This window comes from Eumetopias jubatus, unplaced genomic scaffold (genome assembly GCF_037043125.1).
Source record: "Eumetopias jubatus isolate StellerSeaLion01/CBP00866 unplaced genomic scaffold, mEumJub1_p1.0 scaffold_14, whole genome shotgun sequence".
Lineage (NCBI taxonomy): Eukaryota > Metazoa > Chordata > Mammalia > Carnivora > Otariidae > Eumetopias > Eumetopias jubatus.
The window spans coordinates 97,685,410-97,704,240 of NW_028274820.1; the positions used below are offsets into that span (position 1 = coordinate 97,685,410).

The 18,831-nt window shown below is 38.9% G+C and overlaps 1 protein-coding gene and 1 pseudogene across 5 annotated transcripts in view; one reads left to right on the forward strand and one right to left on the reverse strand.

Moving 5' to 3' along the window:
• The window catches only part of TPK1 (thiamin pyrophosphokinase 1), a 336,496-nt gene that overhangs the window by 103,139 nt on the left and 214,526 nt on the right, over positions 1–18,831 (reverse strand). The gene's annotated exons all lie outside the window — the stretch shown is intronic.
• LOC114211721 (SNRPN upstream reading frame protein pseudogene) lies at positions 1,220–18,693 on the forward strand (annotated as a pseudogene).

Here is an 18,831-nt window from a genome sequence, read left to right on the forward strand (position 1 = left end):
AAAAATCAATCAGATGGTTTGCTTTTCCAATCATGGTTATTTTTAACATATTAACAACCTTAATAAGGTATGGAATTGTAATTTAGTGGAAGGTAGCAAAGCTATTGCTTGGCACCTGTGCTGGAAATCATACTTATGAGCATGTTAAAGGCATGAGCATCATGAGATCACTTTTGCTAGACTGCAATGTCAACCTAGAGCAAAACAGACACAAACAGATACCTAATGAAAAGGTAAGAAATCATTGTCACTTTGCTTGTATTATGTTTCTTCTTCGCAAATGACTAAGACACCACTGAGAGAAAAGATAAAGTACATCCTAGATTTTGCTTTTGCAAAAATATCAAACAATGAGCCATGTGAATCATTTACCTCTCTAAATCATTAAATACAATAACTATGCCAAGTTTTATGCCAAGAGATCTTTGTGTGGATCTCACAAACTCAGTAGCAGTTTAACAAGATCATTCAAAAGCAATCGAACACAGGAAGAATACATTTGACATACGCCTGCCTATGTCAAATCACATACAGGCTAGCATATATTATGAATCGAGGAATCTGAGAAATCTTCTATTTAGTGCAGAAGATTCAGGAAGCAGGTGCTCATGTCAGTTATAAAGTGGATGACCATTCATCAGATTGCTGTTAATGCTGCACTTGCACCCTGTGGCTAACTGCTGCTAAGATTTCTGGCACACAGATCCAGTATGATTGAAATACCACCGTATACTGATTAAACACAAGGATAACCTCTGGTAGTTCATTTTTCATTAGTTTGTCCAGGTACTTAAAAAATTTATCAACAAACACTGCAGGAAATTAAACAGCCTGCAGGAAGGAACAGGGAAAGGAGTGGACGGAGGTATCCACACTATCCTTGCCAGGAGAAGAGGCTACCTCTCTCATGCACAGACCTCTGTGATGGTGCATGTGCACGCTGAGACTGTTCACGTGACCAAAAGCCCTCAGAAGAGCAATGGTCTCCCCAGGGAATTTGTAGCTGGCTATAAAATCTCGGGAGCCAGAAGACTTGTATCTTTACTTTTATGCTGCTTCACAAGTGTAGAATTCAAAACACAAGTGTACTGGTTTTATTCAAAATAGTCTGTAATGAATTAATGTTACATATAAATATATTTACATATTTTATTTAAGAGATTTCCTTTTGAAAATTCATTAATACCTTCTCTGGATATAGATTTTAGAGTTTCCAACCATGGCAGAAGCACATTTTCCAAAGCGCATTCCAAAGAACTTGACTCCCAGGACTCAGGTAAGGTTGGAAAGATTCTCCTCTTGGAAGTCACAATGCACTCCAGCATGGTTAGATGTTCTAGGTAGTTTTGTAGCAAAGAAATGCTGCTTACCTGAGTGAGAGCACCCCACACTTACCTGACTACAGATCCTCCTCCTGCCCCTCAAATAACACCTCATAATTACCCATGGAATCTGCATTTCAAGAAATCCATGTAGGAAAATACTGATTCGGAAGAGTTATACACACTGTATCCCAAAATATCATATTTTGGTTTAATATTTCCACAGCCAGAACATTTCAATGGCATGTTCTGAAATTAATAACCTCCGTCTGATTTTTGTTTTGGAAACTATTGGATAACCTCAGGCTGAAACTGTGTGTTTTGACATGAGGTAGACTTACTCTCTGATTAAAAGGTTAATGACAATATACTGGTTATGAAAAGGAGGCCTTCTGCATGCTAGTTAAGCTAGTTTATTGATTCAAAAGTCAAAAATATTTATGAAATACCTACTACTGTTAGAGATAGAATACTATAATGATAGGCTAATTGCCTCATTAGTCCCCGACACTAGCCATTTTGAAATAAAACTGATGCAATCGATATTTATCCATTCTCTTCTGTCTGTACTGATGTTTTTTTTTTTTTTTTACCAGGCAACCTATTCTTACACCTACCTTTTATCCCAGTCAGGGGAGATAATCTGGTGAGTGCCCTCACGCTCAAGTGTCAGAAACCTACCCTTGGCTCCTCCCACAGCTACAGACGTTCAAAACGTCTGTAGTATGGGGGACAATACTTACCCCAGAAGCAAGCGTTCTCACAGGACAGGTTATGCCAAAAGATATATTTTGAGTTAGAGTGATGGTAGAGTTTTCAAATAGTTTCAGAGGACTGTTGTTATTCTAGTTAATGTACGGAATGGTCAGGACTGTCCATGTTCTGTCTATTACTATCCTGTATCTCTAACCCTAACCTGGACAAACTTCTGAGCAAAGGGCAAGCTCCACATTTTTATGAAAATTCCTTGTGTCTTCTAGTTAACATGGATGATTTCCTTCTAATGGCTACCATCTTTATACTAGCATTTTATTACCATACTTCATCTTTCAAACAGGTTCATGTTGTATCCTTAAAAAGAATAAAATGTATTTGAAGGCTAAGACCCCTGCCTTTTATTTCTGTTGGATTTATAGCACAATGGAAGAAACATATTAAGTGTCTAATAAATATCTGATTCATCAATGGCTTAGAGCAAAAAGTATTGATAAAAATATGTCAATACGCTTAGTAAAATCTTTATCAAAGTTTGAGCAGATGAGGGATAGTCTAGTTGAACTGAAAGAACTCACTACAGACACGTAGACTTCTTTGTGTAGATAGTGTTTGCCTAACTGGATACCAGGACAGAGGCACACACCACCAATAATTATGAGCACTTGCCAACAATACTTGAAATACACTCAAAGATGTATACAGAGCACATATTTTATGTTTGTGTGTAAAATGGTGCTTACAATACTATCTCATTGTGTTATTTTGACGGCTAAATGAGATAACACGCATAAGGTGCCAAGAACAGGGCTTCAAACTTTCACGTTACAAAGTGATTTACTTGCTCTTCTTCCTCTGTCAGGTCATCCAAGTTTAAATGGAACACAAGTTTTCCTTCCACTCTTTTCTGCTTTTTATTTTATAAAAGCCTAGGGACTTTGTCCCAGTAATTTTTGAAGGAAAATAAATGTGATTACTCCTAAGACTAATCTGAAATATTAGCAGGAAGGGAGAAAAAGAAATTTTTTTCTTTAAGAATTTTATGTTAAACCTTCATAAGGCTATCTCCATTTGCTCTACAAAAGCTCTAGTTTTTAGTAAACTTTTTACAAAATGTTCCCTTATTTTGAAATTGTCCTTTTTACATAAACATGAACTATGATCACCAATTTTAGAAAAGTTCTAAGAACTCCTTCTGAGGTCTCATACCTAGTCATCACATCTAAAATGCAATTCTTTGTTTTTGGAAAGCTCGATATGAATTAAGCCTACTACTAAGGTAACAGGAGATCCTCTCTCTCTCTTTCTCTTTTTAAGATTTTATTTATTTGAGTGAGAGAGAGAGAGAGAGAGAACGAGTACAGGAGCGCATGAGTGGGAGGAGGGGCAGAGGGAGAGGAGGGACAAGCAGACTCCCCACTGAGCAGGGAGCCCACTGGGGGAGGGTGGGCCCTTGATTCCAGCACCCTGAGATCATGACCTGAGCTGACGTCAGAGATGCCCTGGAGATTCTCTTTTCTTTTTTTCAGTGCAGGCAAATAATTTAAATACAATTCAATTCAGACTCTCAATCCACTGGGCTTATTTTTCGAATTTTCTCATAATTGGTCAAGGGTTGATGAGAATAGCAGCACTGCAATATATATATATCAACTTTCCTCCCTGTATCATGAACCACCCCAACCTTCCTTCTATAAAAGAGATGTCTGTAGAGTCTCCTACAACAGTCAGCTCCCCACAATAACTCAGGCACCAACATTCTCCTCTTAGCTGACCTCTCCCTTTTGCCAGGCTCAAAAAACCCCATCCCATACTCTTCTCCTCTCTCTTATCCCAGAAGCTGCAAGTCATTAAGACTGGTAGGGGAGTGAAAGGGAAGGAGAGAATTCCCGGAACGATCCTGTTCGTTTTCCTATCTGAACAGACTCTGGGAGGTGTTCCGCTTGCAGAGATGCAGCATGGCTGATGTTCAGCATGTGTGTCTGAGCTGGGTGTCTAGTTTTTTTTCTTTTTTTCCATTCATGTTCACAAAGCTCACGGGATGTTGTTAGTGCTCCTCAGGAAGGGGGGAGAAAAAGACAGCTCTGCATTTATCTCAAACCTCAGTGTGACTACCAAACTTTATAAACTGGAAGAAATAACGAGAAAGCTCCAGTTAAAGAGAAAGAGGAGAAGTGACATAACAATTTTTGAATATCGGCTATGTCCTAATATTCTGCTGGGCACCCCAATTCCCACAACAAGCTTGGGTGGTAGAGTTATTACTAGGAGATCACAGACTCAGTACAGTCATTAGCTTGCCCAAGATCACTCAACTAGTAACTGGGAGATGCGGAATCTACACCTCAGTAATGGCATCATTTTAAAGTCTACTTTTTTACTACATTATCATATTTTTCTAGGCTTCTAACTTCAAAAGCCTATCAGAATATGTCATTCCTTTGCTCCTCTTCTCATTATTACTTTTTCCTTGTATTCAGTGTCCAAGTTAAGCTTTTGCATGACCCTGTCCAAAGTTTATCGTAAAAAACAAATACGTGAGCAGTAAATGAAGGAATAAATAAGCAAATGAACAGCTATTTTCCTTGACTTCACCCACCTATCTTCGACATTCCCCATTCTATTTACACGTCCTCATTCATTCACTTATCCTTTGTTAGTGGCTGAATATAGGGAAGGCGCTGATAAGAGTGTATGGGGCACACATTCGTATTTTCAAAACATGCCATTGAGTTTTCCGGAAGTTCACAAAGAACAGTGCAAGCAAATTAATGACTGCGCTAAGAATAAGGAAAATTAACACACAAAGTCTTTTTAAAAAGATTTGACTGCTTTTAGTCAGGAACCAATAGGACAATCTTGTTTCTTCCCTAGATCCTAAAATAGTAATGGAAGCAGTTGGTTTAATACTCAGACGGTACAAGTTCCAAGACTCAGCTCAAACACCACCTCCTCCATCATCCTTCTCCAGGGCCCTCCCAAACCCACCACCTGGATACCTGCAGACTCTGGAGGCTCCACAGTGCACTTTTACGTCTAACTCTCTTACTGGAAAGTCAACACCTCAAGGAGAGAAGCCATGTCTCATTCATTTTTATATCTTTAAAACGGTGTACATTGTTAGACAGATAGTAGGAATACAATAAATATTTATCGGAAAGCGAACACTAAGCTCAGCTGTTTCCATGAAAACTACTGTCAACCTCTAATTTATGTGATAGCTACCACCTCACTATCCTAGGTCTTTGTTCTTCTTTACATTAAAACCCCTAGATTTACTGTTTACTAATTCACTATTTCCATTCCTCGCCTCCAGTTCTCTTGCATTCACTCCAGTTAAACTTTTGCTTACACCTCCCTATTGGCTATCATCAAGATAACCAATGACCTTCAAATTGTTAAGCCCAATGGCCAATTGTTAGTCCTCACCTTCCAGCAGAATTCGCAATGCGTTATTACTCTCTCCTCCTTGACACGCCATCTTTCCTTTGCTCGCAGAACACCACACTCTTGGTGCTCCTCCTCACCCACAACTTCCTTTGCTGTGTCCTCCTCTTCGCTCCAGATCCTCAAAGTGTGCTGCGCTGAGGCTCGGTCTCTTAGTCCCAGCTATAGATCCTCTTCACCAACTGATCTACAGTTGTGCCCTTTGTGAGCTTAACCATCTAGATCCTGGCAAATCCCAAATTTGTATCTCTGAGACTTCTCTAACTCTGTTCCTGAACATCCAGCCACTCTTTGACACAATCTGATCTTTTACCTCAAACCCACCCTATCTTGATCTAAGCTGATATAGACTCCATCTTTCCAACTGCTTTGGCAAAAAGTTTTCCTTCTTTTCTTATACCCATAGGAAATCCTATTGGCTCCCAATTCTCAATATACCCAGATTCCTATCACTACTCATAATTTCATTTACTACCACTCTATCCAAGTCCCCATAACAAGATCTCCCCTATTCTCAACTCAGCAGCTAAAGTGATCCTTTGGCGAAGTCAAGTCAGACCTACCTACCTCCTTACTGACCCCTCAAGAGAAACACTCCTAGCTTTCTGGAAGCTTTCCATTTCCCTCTTCTAACCCCTGAGAAGGCTAGCTAGATTTTAGGTTCTGTCCATGGAGTGGCTCTGAGAGAAATGCTGTCATTATTAATGAATCCTGGCTCTGAGCTAGCCTGAGGGAGCCTGTTATATGCACAGCACTGTGGTTCAGGGCACAGGGGCTGAAGAAAGACTTCATGGATCTGAATCCCTTTTCACCAGGTTTGTATTTCATTTTCTTTATCTATAAAACCGGAACAAAAGGATTGTTGAGGATTAAATGACTTGCTATGTGAGGTACTTAGAATAGTGCCTGCCAGAGAGTGAATGTTCTATAAACATTCACTATTATTAAAAGGATTAAAATGGGCAACCAAACAATGCATTACTTTCAATTTTAGACAGTCAATTTACTTGCCTCTCATTGTTCGTGTCAAGAATGTTAGGATAATTTTGTCTTCTGAAAGTAGCCTGAAAAGTACCCCATTATATATTATGTGTTGGTAAAATGTTGTAATAAATATACCTTTCAAGCTAGACAGATCATAATCTTAATTGTCACAGTATTTTGGTACCTCTTATATGAGGCAAGAGTCTTCAATATGAGAAAGGTGCAAGTACTGATTTTTGCAGGGAAGAGTGGATAGTTTTTGATGTCCTGAGGTAAAATCATGGTAAGATTTCTTGATAAATATGCTTTAATGCAGCTTAGCTTTATAGTTCTGTGCTGTAAAGATGATGATTATCATGAAGGCACAGTGAAGCATACTAGGTGTGATGCAGCGGGTTTGCAGTAAGGAACAACTGATAACACGGCAGTCTTCATGTTTGTTGCAAATCAAGTGCGTTGCACAACAATCACCCTCATAACTGAACCACCTAATCTTTCACCCTCTCCCATTCATACAAGTCTGTGTGTTCATGTGTCTCTTTTTCATATTTCTCTGTGGTAGTCAGTCTCCAAAATGGCACCCAATGAACCCTGCATCCTGGTATTTATGTCTTTGTGTAGTGATTCCCCACAATGAACAGGACAAGCTTGTGTATCAAATGGGTCCTGAAGAAGTGTTGGTGTGTGACTCCTAGGCTAGGTCATAAAAAATTTGACAGCTGCCCCCTTGCTTCCTTGCTTGCTATTTTATAGGTCACTTGCTCTGAGGGACGTCAGTCACCAAGTCATGCGGACATTAATACAGCTGTAGAGGCCCATATAGAGAGGGATAAAGCTGTCTCCCTCCCCATCCAGCTAGCACCAACTTGCCATGTATATATGAATGACCTGCCTTGGAATCCTAGGACTGATGCCCAAGGCAACTGAACTTCATGAGACCCCAAGCTTAAAGCACCCAGAAAAGCCCAAATTCTAAACCTGCAAAGAAACCTTGAGATATAATAAATGTTTACTGTTGTTTTCAGTTACCAAGGTTTGTGGCAATTTGTTACACGGCAATGGATGACTAATGCACTCTCGATCTCTTGCTGTCCCTTTCTGGGTGCCTGTGTCTGCATTGCTTTATCTTTAGATCCCCAGTGCTTTTCCTTTTCTCATTTCCTGTGCCCTCTCTACTTCTTTTAATGTCCATAAAACAGAATAGACAAATATATATATATATTGTTCAGAATAGAGTATGGAAACAAAAGTGGAAGTATGACAAGTGGTTTCCACAGGAAAACTACCAGCTTTTCTTTGCCCCCTTTTCTGTGGGTTATTGGGACTGATTCTCCCTCATCTTTATTCTTTCTTAAGCTACCAACTTGGGGAAGGGGAAGGGTGAAGTTAGAGGCACAAAATTTTCCCCAACAATCATTAAATTTCATCTTAATGAAATTAAGATAACACAATCATAAAAACAGAACATTTTTGCTTAACAACGTTACATACATTCCAACTCACTGTACTATATGTGATTATTTAAAAAGACAACATCAGAACCAAAATGAGCCACATTTTATAATGAATTTGGCATTATAAGGAAAAAAGCATTAAAATAATGTACATTAACTACCTTACACTCCTATCCTAAAGGTATTTAATATCATTCAAACAAATGATGAAATGTGACCAAATAGTTACTTTATTTCAGAGAGAGAGAGAGACAGAGTGCAAGCATGAGCCAGGTGGGTGGGGGCAGAGGGAGAAGCAGACTCCCTGCCAAGCACAAAGTCCTGATGTGGGACTTGATCCCTGGACCCTGGGATCATGACCTGAGCCAAGGACAGATGCTTAACCGACTAAGCCACCCTGGCGCCCCCCAAATAGTTATTTTAAAATTGATCTGGAGGAAAAAAAAAAAAATTGATCTGGAGGGGCGCCTGGGTGGCTCAGTCGTTAAGCATCTGCCTTCAGCTCAGGTCATGATCCCAGGGTCCTGGGATCGAGCCCCGCATGGGGCTCCCTGCTGCACAGAGAGCCTGCTTCTCCCTCTCCCACTCCCCCTGCCTGTGTTCCCTCTCTCAGTGTCTCTCTCTGTCAAATAAATAAAATCTTAAAAAAAATAAAATAAAATAAAATAAAATTGATCTGGATACTATGAAGTTTCCAAAATTGGATCCTCTAATGCCAGACATACTTCAGGAGAAACACACAAGAGGCTGCTTCCTGTGTTCTCTAGCTTATATTTTCTACTCTTCTAATTTTTTTTATACAATAAAAAAATTTGTTTTAGTTTTGCTGGTACCAATTTATGGTATCCTAGAAACTCCACAATGATGGAAAAGAACAGGTACTCACAACAAAGCAGAATTACCAACATATTTATGGCCTTATCATTTGACAGGGAAGGTCAAAGCTTCTCTGAGTTTATTCATAACCCTGCGCCAGCTTTCAATTCTTTGAAAATTGCTCCTTGATACCCGGCTTCCATGAAATCACAGAGAGTGGCAGCCACTCTCTTAAGGCATAAATCAGATTCTAAATAACTGATAGTACTTTTTTCCTCTAGACCCGGACAAGAAAGGCACAGCATTTTCATTGTTGAGTGCCAACACCTAGAAAAACCAGTGCATAAAGGATGTTTTTAGGTTTTAATTTCTAATGTCATCTGTAAGAAAACAGTCTTTGGGATTACAAAAAATAAAAGTCCTACTCCTGAATGTCATGGGCATTTTAATATCCTCTCTTCTTTTATTCTCCAAATCCAAATTAAATATTGTCGCAGACTCAGTGACTGTTTATCATGATTAACGCTCTCGTGACTTTGTTGTTCCAAACTCAAAATGTGCAAGCTGGGTGGGGTTTGGGCATACTATAATACAAGCCAAGGACACAATGGGAGTGAAATAGATAGGTGTATATGCAACTAGCTACACAGAATAAACAAGTAAAATTAAAGAGAGAGTTTTTTTTTTTTTTAAGTCAGGACAAAATACTTACAAATTTTTTTCTGTATGATGTCAGTAATTCTTTATTGCAGGGAATATTAAGAAATAGGTCACGGGAAGCCTTTATTCTAATAACTAGTAACACTAGTTTTTAATATTCAGCATTTAACATCTCAGCCACAGAAGTTGGGCATTTTCTCTGAGATATACTGATGCACCTCTTAAAGGGGCTGAAAACAACCCCGTGTGAAAAACAGTTGAAAACTTGGGATCTTTAACCTGCATGCATGGTTTTCAATTAATGGGTTATCTCTACTTATCTATGACAATAATTCAATGACGCTTTCTCATTTAGTTGTTTATCTTAATAAAAGTTAGTATAGCTCTATTAATAGCCACCCAGATGACTGTTTTATGAGGACGCTAACATTCATTGTCAGTCACTGTGTTTCAGCTTATATTTATCATTGTTGTCAGCAACAGCAGTTCCAAGGGAAGCAGGTGCGCCGGGGTGAGAATCGGGACAGACTCAGGTCCGACTAGCTGGATCTGATGCTCTTCGGCCGCGTATTGGCTGTGTGACTCTGGACAACTGAACTGATCTCTTTCTATCTCAATTCCCTCATCTGTAAAATTGAGGAGCTACTATCTAATATCACAAAGGTGTTGCAGGGGTTAAGTCAATTGTACACATGAAGCACTTAGAACAGTTTTCAATAAATCTCAGCTACTTCGTGGTCATTATTTTGTCATGGCAAACAAACAAACAAAAAATGGATGCGGTAGGTTTAACGTGTGAACGATGTGCCTGTATCAGGGCAGGGGCTCTGTTGTTCATCCTTAATTATTACTTAATTTTACTAGATAAGCCAAGAGAGAAAAAAGACAGAAGACGTTACAATTTCCATGTGGTGCTTTTATATGAAACACATTATATAATTTCACCTCTGTCTACATCATCCCTTTCCAGCCTCAATCTCCATTCTAAGGCCAGTCTACACAGCAGGGTGACATCACTTTCTCAGGATCTCCAGGCTACTGTGAAAACACAGACCAAGTAGCGGGCATAGAGGCTCTTACACAAAAGGAAAGCCAATATGACCAAATCATTATTTGTCTTAAAAATGCCCTAGTTGCACTGCTTTATTTTACATCCTAGCACCTCCCTGGATTCCACAATGCACAGTGCTGCTTGCTTTGGTATCTAAGTAGCATTCCATATGTGAGGCCTCATCTTCCAGCAATAAGACGGACACCACAGTTGGCCTAAGGCGTTATCAGGGCAATGTAATTTTGTGGTCATTTTAAATCCTTAATGAATTTTTAAATATATTACTCACTTTTTAAGTGAATTGTTCAATTTTTAGAAACATTGGTCACTGAAGTGACAGGAGCTAGGCTGCCACGTGTCAACGGTAGAGATAAATTAGGACTCCTCCTGTAGGAACCGTCTTACCCAACCTTCTGTCTTTTCCTTAAAAGAGAACGTAACATGAGATAGCATAAAAAGAGAGTTTTTAAAACCAGGCAGTTTTCTCCCCATTAAGATTGTTGCTATTTACATCCCCCTTCTGAGAGCAGAAGGTTGATGCCTTAGTAGCTTTGAGTATTAATAAACGACCTCATTCTATTCTTTAAATAACTTAGGAAAAAATGCAATCTGAAAGGAATGATAGTACTACTTCCTCAAATGAGGAAAGTTAGCATCTAAATGTTAACATAAATAACATACTTTTGCAAGTGAAAGAACGATATATATGACACATATGCTTTTAAACCTAAGTAGCCCATTTTAACCTGCCACTTCTCAGATACTAATGAATAAATAATATTTCCAGCCCTTTCTCTCCCAGCCCAAACTTATATACTAAAATAGAATCAATTAAAAAAAATCAGAGTAATTCTGCTATATGAGAAACCAGCATGGTGTGGCAGAGGGAAAAAGCTCTGGGCTGCGCAGAAAGAGCACAAAATTAAGGCCAATATAATGTTTTACGGCCTCACAGAAATCAGGTTCTCTAGGCCCATCTGAATATAATAAAGTACTCCTCACTTGCCCACTGTGATTAAGTGTGTTAATGCAAGTGCAACATGCCCAATGTATTCTTCTGGTATTTCTTACCGAAAGGGAAACTTATATTCATCTGGTTTTAAAATAAGGTAAGATGCAGAAGCTAATAACCTTACAGAGAGTGTGGAGTGACGGGAAACAGTGTACAAGAACCAGGGCAGAACAGAATGGAAATTTCCTGTAGGTGGGGGCGCTCAGAGCTCTAGCGGTGCCTGGAGGAGCCGCTGGAGTGGAAATGGGTCAAGATTTACCATTTCAGACCTTAAGTCTAGGTTATGACAAGTCTTCTAAGCACTTAAAACTTAAATGAATATGGAGTGGATAATGAGATTTTTTTTCTCTCTAAAATGTAAGTCTGATGAATGATGCCTAAAAGTACCACCAGTCATTTTTATGAGTGCTCAGCTCAGCAATATAGGCTTTTTTTTTTTTTTTTGTACCTAAAAGAAAAATTTTCTTTGTTTTGGCTTCTCAAGGATGGTCACACATCCCTTGTTGAAAGGAATGTCATCTCTATAAATTTATATAGCTACGATAATATAGATTCTTCCTAAATAATAAAAAGTAAACTGTGAATGTACCTTAAGGTATAAAACCATGAATTTATATTAATAACTGTATATCTTAATTAGATTCTTCATATTATTTGCAACAACCAAAAGGATTACTTCTACTTAAAATACATGTATATGTGATAATGAATTGGTTATGGTTTATAAAAAGATAAATGATAGATGGATCTACAATTGTGTATAACAGAGATAACTTATTTGATGAAAATAAAAAAATAAATCTTTAAAAAATTACAATCTGGAGGAATCTAGAATTAATAACCATTGTGAGTGAGCCTTCAAGAGAAAAGAAAAAATATATTAGCATGATTGACTCAAATATTTTTTGTGTCATTTGCAAGCTCAGAAGTTGCCAAAGATAAACTTCTGACAAGAACTGTAAAGTGTCTTGTTTCTATTCAAAAAAGCATTTAATAATTAAGGTTTTGCTTTTAAAAATAATAATCCTGAGATAAAAACTATTTCCATGTTTTGAAAGATACACATTTGCATACCCACGGGCATGTTTTTTCTCATGGAAGATGGTCCTGAAACTATAATATTCAATACTTGACAACTAAATCCCATGAACATATTACAGATTTGCTTCAACACTATTTTTTTTTTCTTTAAAGATTTTATTTATTTATTTGACAGAGAGAGACACAGCGAGAGAGGGAACACCAGCAGGGGGAGTGGGAGAGGGAGGAGCAGGCTTCCCGCGGAGCAGGGAGCCCGATGCGGGGCTCGATCCCAGGACCCTGGGATCAGGACCTGAGCCGAAGGCAGACGCTTAACGACTGAGCCCCCCAGGCGCCCCCAAAACTATTTTCATCTTCAATTTAAAGATGAAGTCACCTTGAGTATTTCTTATAATTTCAATGTAAAATGGAGGGAAAATCATGTATACGAGGCCTTGAAACCAGCCAGGAGAGTCAGAGGGGTGGAGGATGAATAAGGTTATAACTATCCTGCAATGCTGCACAGATTATTTGGGATTAGAAAAAAATGGAATTATGGTCAAAATGACATATGTAGAAAAAAATCACTACTATGATACCAATAAAAGTACTTTCAAATCTAATTTATTAAATAAAAATTTTCTCCAAAACTTTAAACAGAGCTCCAGGTTTTAAAAAATAAATAAAAATACGAAAATTTTCAAGGAATAACAACAACAATATAAAATATTGAGACTAAAATCTGACATTCACTCCAGACTCAGATATTCAACTGCCTACTCAAGACTCCTATCTGAACTCTCAGTGGGCATCTCTGACTTAACAGCCAGATGAGACTTGGGTCCTACCCACAGTCTGCCCCTCCCCATTTTCAGTGTATCAGTAAATGGTACCACCATCCACCAAGCCCAAGACTAAACTGCTTATTCTGTTCAACAAAGGGTATCATGAACAAAGCTAACAGACAGATGATGTAACGAGAAGAGACACCGTGTAATGTTCAAAACTGACAGAGGATTCATCTTTAAAATATATAAGAAACACAGCAATAAAAAGTTGACAGTATCTCCAACAGAAAAAATGAGTTAACACTAACAAGCGGGATTAAGGAGTACGCTTGTCCTGATGGGCACTGGGTGATGAATCACTATACTTTACACCTGAAACTAATATAACACTGTATGCTAACTACACTGGAATTAAAATAAGTAAAAACAAAACCCCCAAAACAAAAATATACAAACACTTCTAATGTAAAAAAAAAAAAAAAAAAACTAACAAGCCTATGATGAGATGCTCAGACTCATAAGTCATTACAGAAATACAAATGAACACAGCAAGATACCACTTGATTCCTTTATATCCAGAAATTTGGATAATGCGAAGTGTTGGTGAGGATATGGTGATAATTTTTAAAAACACAAGAAAAATAAAAAAAACCCTACATAATGCTGGCTTGGTAAAGGCATTCTAGAGGGCAATCTCAAATTAGTTAAATAAAATAAGCCTATGTCCTATGATCTAGCAATTCCTTTTCTAGCTATATATGCATCAAAGAAAAGCTCACACCGGTCCATAAAGGCATACACATGACAGGGCTCAATGCAACAATATCTGTGGTGGTGAAGCAGGGTGAAGTTGGGGGGATGCAAGGTTTGGAAGCAATTTAGTGTCCAGTATTCAGAGTGGCTGGGCAAATATACTAGATGTCCAACATATAGTGCTATAAAAATTTCAAAAGAATACGTGTATACAGGGCAACACAGATAGATCTTAAAAATATGCTGAGTAAAAAGGTAATCAGAAAAGACATGGAGGAAATGCACACTGCTAAGCAAAACAAGCCAGTCTGAAGAACTACACACTGTACGGTTCCAACTATATGGCATTTGGGAAAGGGCAAAACTATAGCAATAGTAAAAAATGAGTGGTTCCCAAGGGTGTGAGGGAAGGTGAGGGGTCAGTGAAAAGGGAAAGCCCAAGGGACTGTTAGGATGACGAACCTGTAATGCATGATACTGTAATGGTGGATGCGCGACAGTACGGGTTTATGAAAACCTACAGAACTTTACCAAGAATACAAGAATGAACTTTCCTGTAAGCAAATTTAAAGAACCATATTATGCAGCCATCAAAAGGAATGAAATCAGGCACCTGGGTGGCTCAGTTGGTTAAGCGACTGCCTTCAGCTCAGGTCACGATCCTGGAGTCTCGGGATCGAGTCCCACATCGGGCTCCCTGCTCAGCGGGGAGTCTGCTTCTCCCTCTGCCCCTCCCCCCTCTCATGTGCTCTCTCTCTCATTCTCTCTCTCAAATAAATAAATAAATCTTAAAAAAAAAAAAAGGAATGAAATCTTGCCACTTGCAACAATGTGGTTAGAACTGGAGGGTGTTATGCTGAGCGAAATTAAGCCAATCAGAGAAAGACATGTATCATATGACCTCACTGATATGAGGAATCCTTAATCTCAGGAAATAAACTGAGGGTTGCTGGAGTGGTGGGGGGTGGGAGGGATGGGGTGGCTGGGTGATAGACACTGGGGAGGGTATGTGCTATGGTGAGCACTGTGAATTGTTTAAAACTGTTGAATCACAGACCTGTACCTCTGAAACAAATCATACATTATATGTTAAAAAAAAGAAGATAGTAGGAAGGGAAAAATAAAGGGGGGGAAATTGGAGGGGGAGACAAACCATGAGAGACTATGGACACTGAGGGTTCTAGAGGGGAGGGGGGTGGGGGGAGGGGTTAGCCTGGTAATGGGTATTAAAGAGGGCACGTTCTGCGTGGAGCACTGGGTGTTATGCACAAACAATGAATCGTGGAACACTACATCAAAAACTAATGATGTAATGTATGGTGATTAACATAATAAAAGAAAAAAAAAGAACCATTTAGGAGGTTCAGGGAATCTTGGGGGAAATTGCAGATTGTGACAGGAGAAACTAAGTGCACTACAAATATAAGGAACTAGCTTTGGAAATGAATAGTATATAATAGTACAGGCAAAGGAACTGCATGTAAGTCCTGCACTCTAGTTGATGAAGTTTCCTACAGGGGTACAAGTTAACAATTCTAATCCTGCTGTCCATGTATACTGAAATTCAATAATTAAATAGATGGTGGAGGGTGAGATCCAGGTTTCTGACTGATGGAGTAGGAGATTACAGGCAAGCAAGAGGAATAAGCTAGAATGATCCCTGTGGTAATAGATTCAAGTTGGAAACATAATAAAAACTCAGGTTTAACTTAATATGGATGCATAGAGAAATATGCATAAATATGGGTATATACACAGGTCAGTATACACACCTATATTTCTTTGCTGAGAGGGCCTAAAAAAATGACGCTCCAGTAGCAATAAGCACACCTAGCATCCAGAACTTGGTTTCTAATACCATTCTCTAACAAAAGGAAACTGAACTCTAAAGAGCACTGGATGGTTCTAAGACTAGGGCAAGAAATATACAGGATGCGCCTAGAACATCTTGTAGTAGGCAGAAACCTTACATATGCATGCATGTATGGGATGGATAGACAGACGGACAGACGGACACACACACAATTTATGGGGCCATGTCAAAGGGACTAAGACCCAAGTGAAAGAGTTCCCAATGGCCAAAAGTGAAACAATTTGAACAACCAAAGAAAGAAAATATCATTAGAATACAAATCAAAATATAAAAGAAGAATTAATGAGTCTTAATCTGAGAAAAATAAATTACTGACTACATTTTTAAATGGGGGAAAAGAGAGAAATCTCCATGCAGAATAATTCCAAATAAATTATGTAACCACGCTAATGGAGTGGCGGAAGAACATGCGGGCTGCACATACTGACTTCCTTTCGAAGTACATGTGGAAGGAGTGTGGGTGGGGGGCACAGGGCAATTTTATAGTGGGAAAAGCTGACAGACACTACTTCTAGCCAGGTGACCAAGGTTTACAAAAACAGTCATGAATCATGTTGATTGTATGTATCTTTGATATAATGTAATAAAAATGGGACTTTAACTGCATGTCTTCCTCTCTAAAACACACGGACCCAGTCTAAGCATGAGAAAAACATCAACAAATTCTAACAGCCATCGTACAATATATGTCTGACAGTACTCCTCAAAACCGTCAAGGTCAACAAAAACGAGGAAAATCTGAAAAAATGTCAAAATTAAGAGAAACTTAAGGAGACATAATATCTAAATATAACATGGGATTCTCAATGTGATCCTCGAATAGAAAAAGGACATTAAGTTAAAAGGTAAGGACCTAGGAACAAACCATGGATTTTAGTAAATAAAAATAAATCGGTATTAAGTATAACAAATCCACCATACAATAAATTAGTAGTAATATGGAGAACTGCATATGGGGACAAGGGGACATATATGGGAACTCTTTGTACTATCTGCTCAATCTAATCTGTAAGTCTAAAACTATTCTTCTTTTGTTAAAGATTTTATTTATTTATTTGAGAGAGAGAGAGAGAGAGCGCATGCATGAGTGGGGAGGAGGGGCAGAGGGAGAGAGTGGGAGAAACAGACTCTCCCCTAGTGGGGAGCCCGACAACACGGGGCTCCCTTCCAGGACCCTGGGATCATGACCTGAGCCGAAGCAGATGCTTAACTGACTGAGACATCCAGGTGTCCCAGGCTAAAACTATTCTTAGAAGTAAGCCTATTACTAAAAATATACAATTATGTATAATGCACACACATCCCCAAATAAAATCAGAAATAAGAAAATAAAGACAACAGGAGAAATGCAAATTAAAACTATTCTGGAATATTATACCCCACCTATTAGCTAGATAAGGCTGAGAGGAAATGGGTCCTCTTATAACTGCATCATACAACCCTGCCGGTGGAGGACTTGAAAAGGCTTCATCCAGATGCTCTGAGCCAGTGATCACAATTCTAGGGATCTACCCAAAAGACACACTGGCAAAAGGGATCTACCCAAAAGACACACTGGCAAAAATACAAAAAGACATATGAAAAAAAACTATTCATTGCACTGCATCCCATCACTATAGTCCTGACTTATAGACAAACTGTAGTCAGTGCAGTATATCAGAGAGGCTAGAAACAGATCCACATATACACTGATAACTGATTTTTTACAAAGCTGCAAAGGCAAGACAGTGAGGACAGAATAGCTTTATGACAAATGGTGCTGGAACAACTGCACATCCACATGCAAATGAAGGAATGTCGATCTATGGATCGACATTGTATACAAAATATAGACAAATGTATACATTTGTATACACATGGTATACAAAAAATAAACCACAGTGGATCACAGTTCTAATGTAAAACCTAAAACTATAAAACTTCTAAGAGAAAACATAAAAGGAAACTCTTGTAACCTTAGACTAGATAAGATTTCTTAGATAAAACACCAAAAGCAGGATCCGTAACATAAAGGATGAATAAAGTGGACTTCATCAAAATTTTAAAACTCTGTTCACCAAAAGAGTACTACCCTGTAGTACCCAGTCTGAGAGGGAAGTAGAACTATGAACTCATGTTAACTGGAAAAAAAAAAGTCTTAGCTTTCTCAAGTGAATCAACTTAGTAGCTACAAGCATTCCCTTTAATGCCCCGATTATGGTCTCTAACTATTATTTCTTATTAAAAGGACCCTTTGGAAAAATTCCAAAACTCAGCCAGGAAATGGGCAAGATGAGCCGGGAACATACTATAGAAATAGAAAGCAAGAAAGTTATCAAAGACTAGTGGGTTTGTGTCAAAAGGATTCATTCGGGAGCCAAATTGAATATGCTCCCCTTGGCCAAAGATAGGACACTGAGTACCAATAAGGATAATAATGAGAATGGACTGATTATACCTATCAAATACGCTTAAATTCAAATATGCTTAAATCCTCAATGAAAACTAGCTGATTTGTGTTGAAGAATGTTATGGAACTGGCAGAGTGGGGTGACTGCCAGAGATGCCTGACGTTCTGTTCTGAGGCAGGCCAGGGGCCACTGACACCTGAGACGGACTACTGAACAGCACACATGGGAGGTGGATGTCCGGATCAAATGTGGAAGGACAGCCTCGCTAAGCCACCAACAGTGTCAGCTGTACCCAAGGCGATGTCAGCAGCAGCAAGTACCTGTGGCAGATTTCCAGCCGGAACCGAGACAGGCATTCTTAGCTGAGACACCAAGAGGTGGTGAAAGCAGAATTGGAACATCCAGGTAGTTGATTTCCAAGTGAAAAACTGAGCTCCATCTACTGTTGGAAGCTTCTGCCCCAAGCCTGCATTGTTTGTAGGAGAGCCTGCATCAGACCTTTATCTGGAGCCTTCCCTTAGCTCTTAAGGATCATGAAACTACTGCA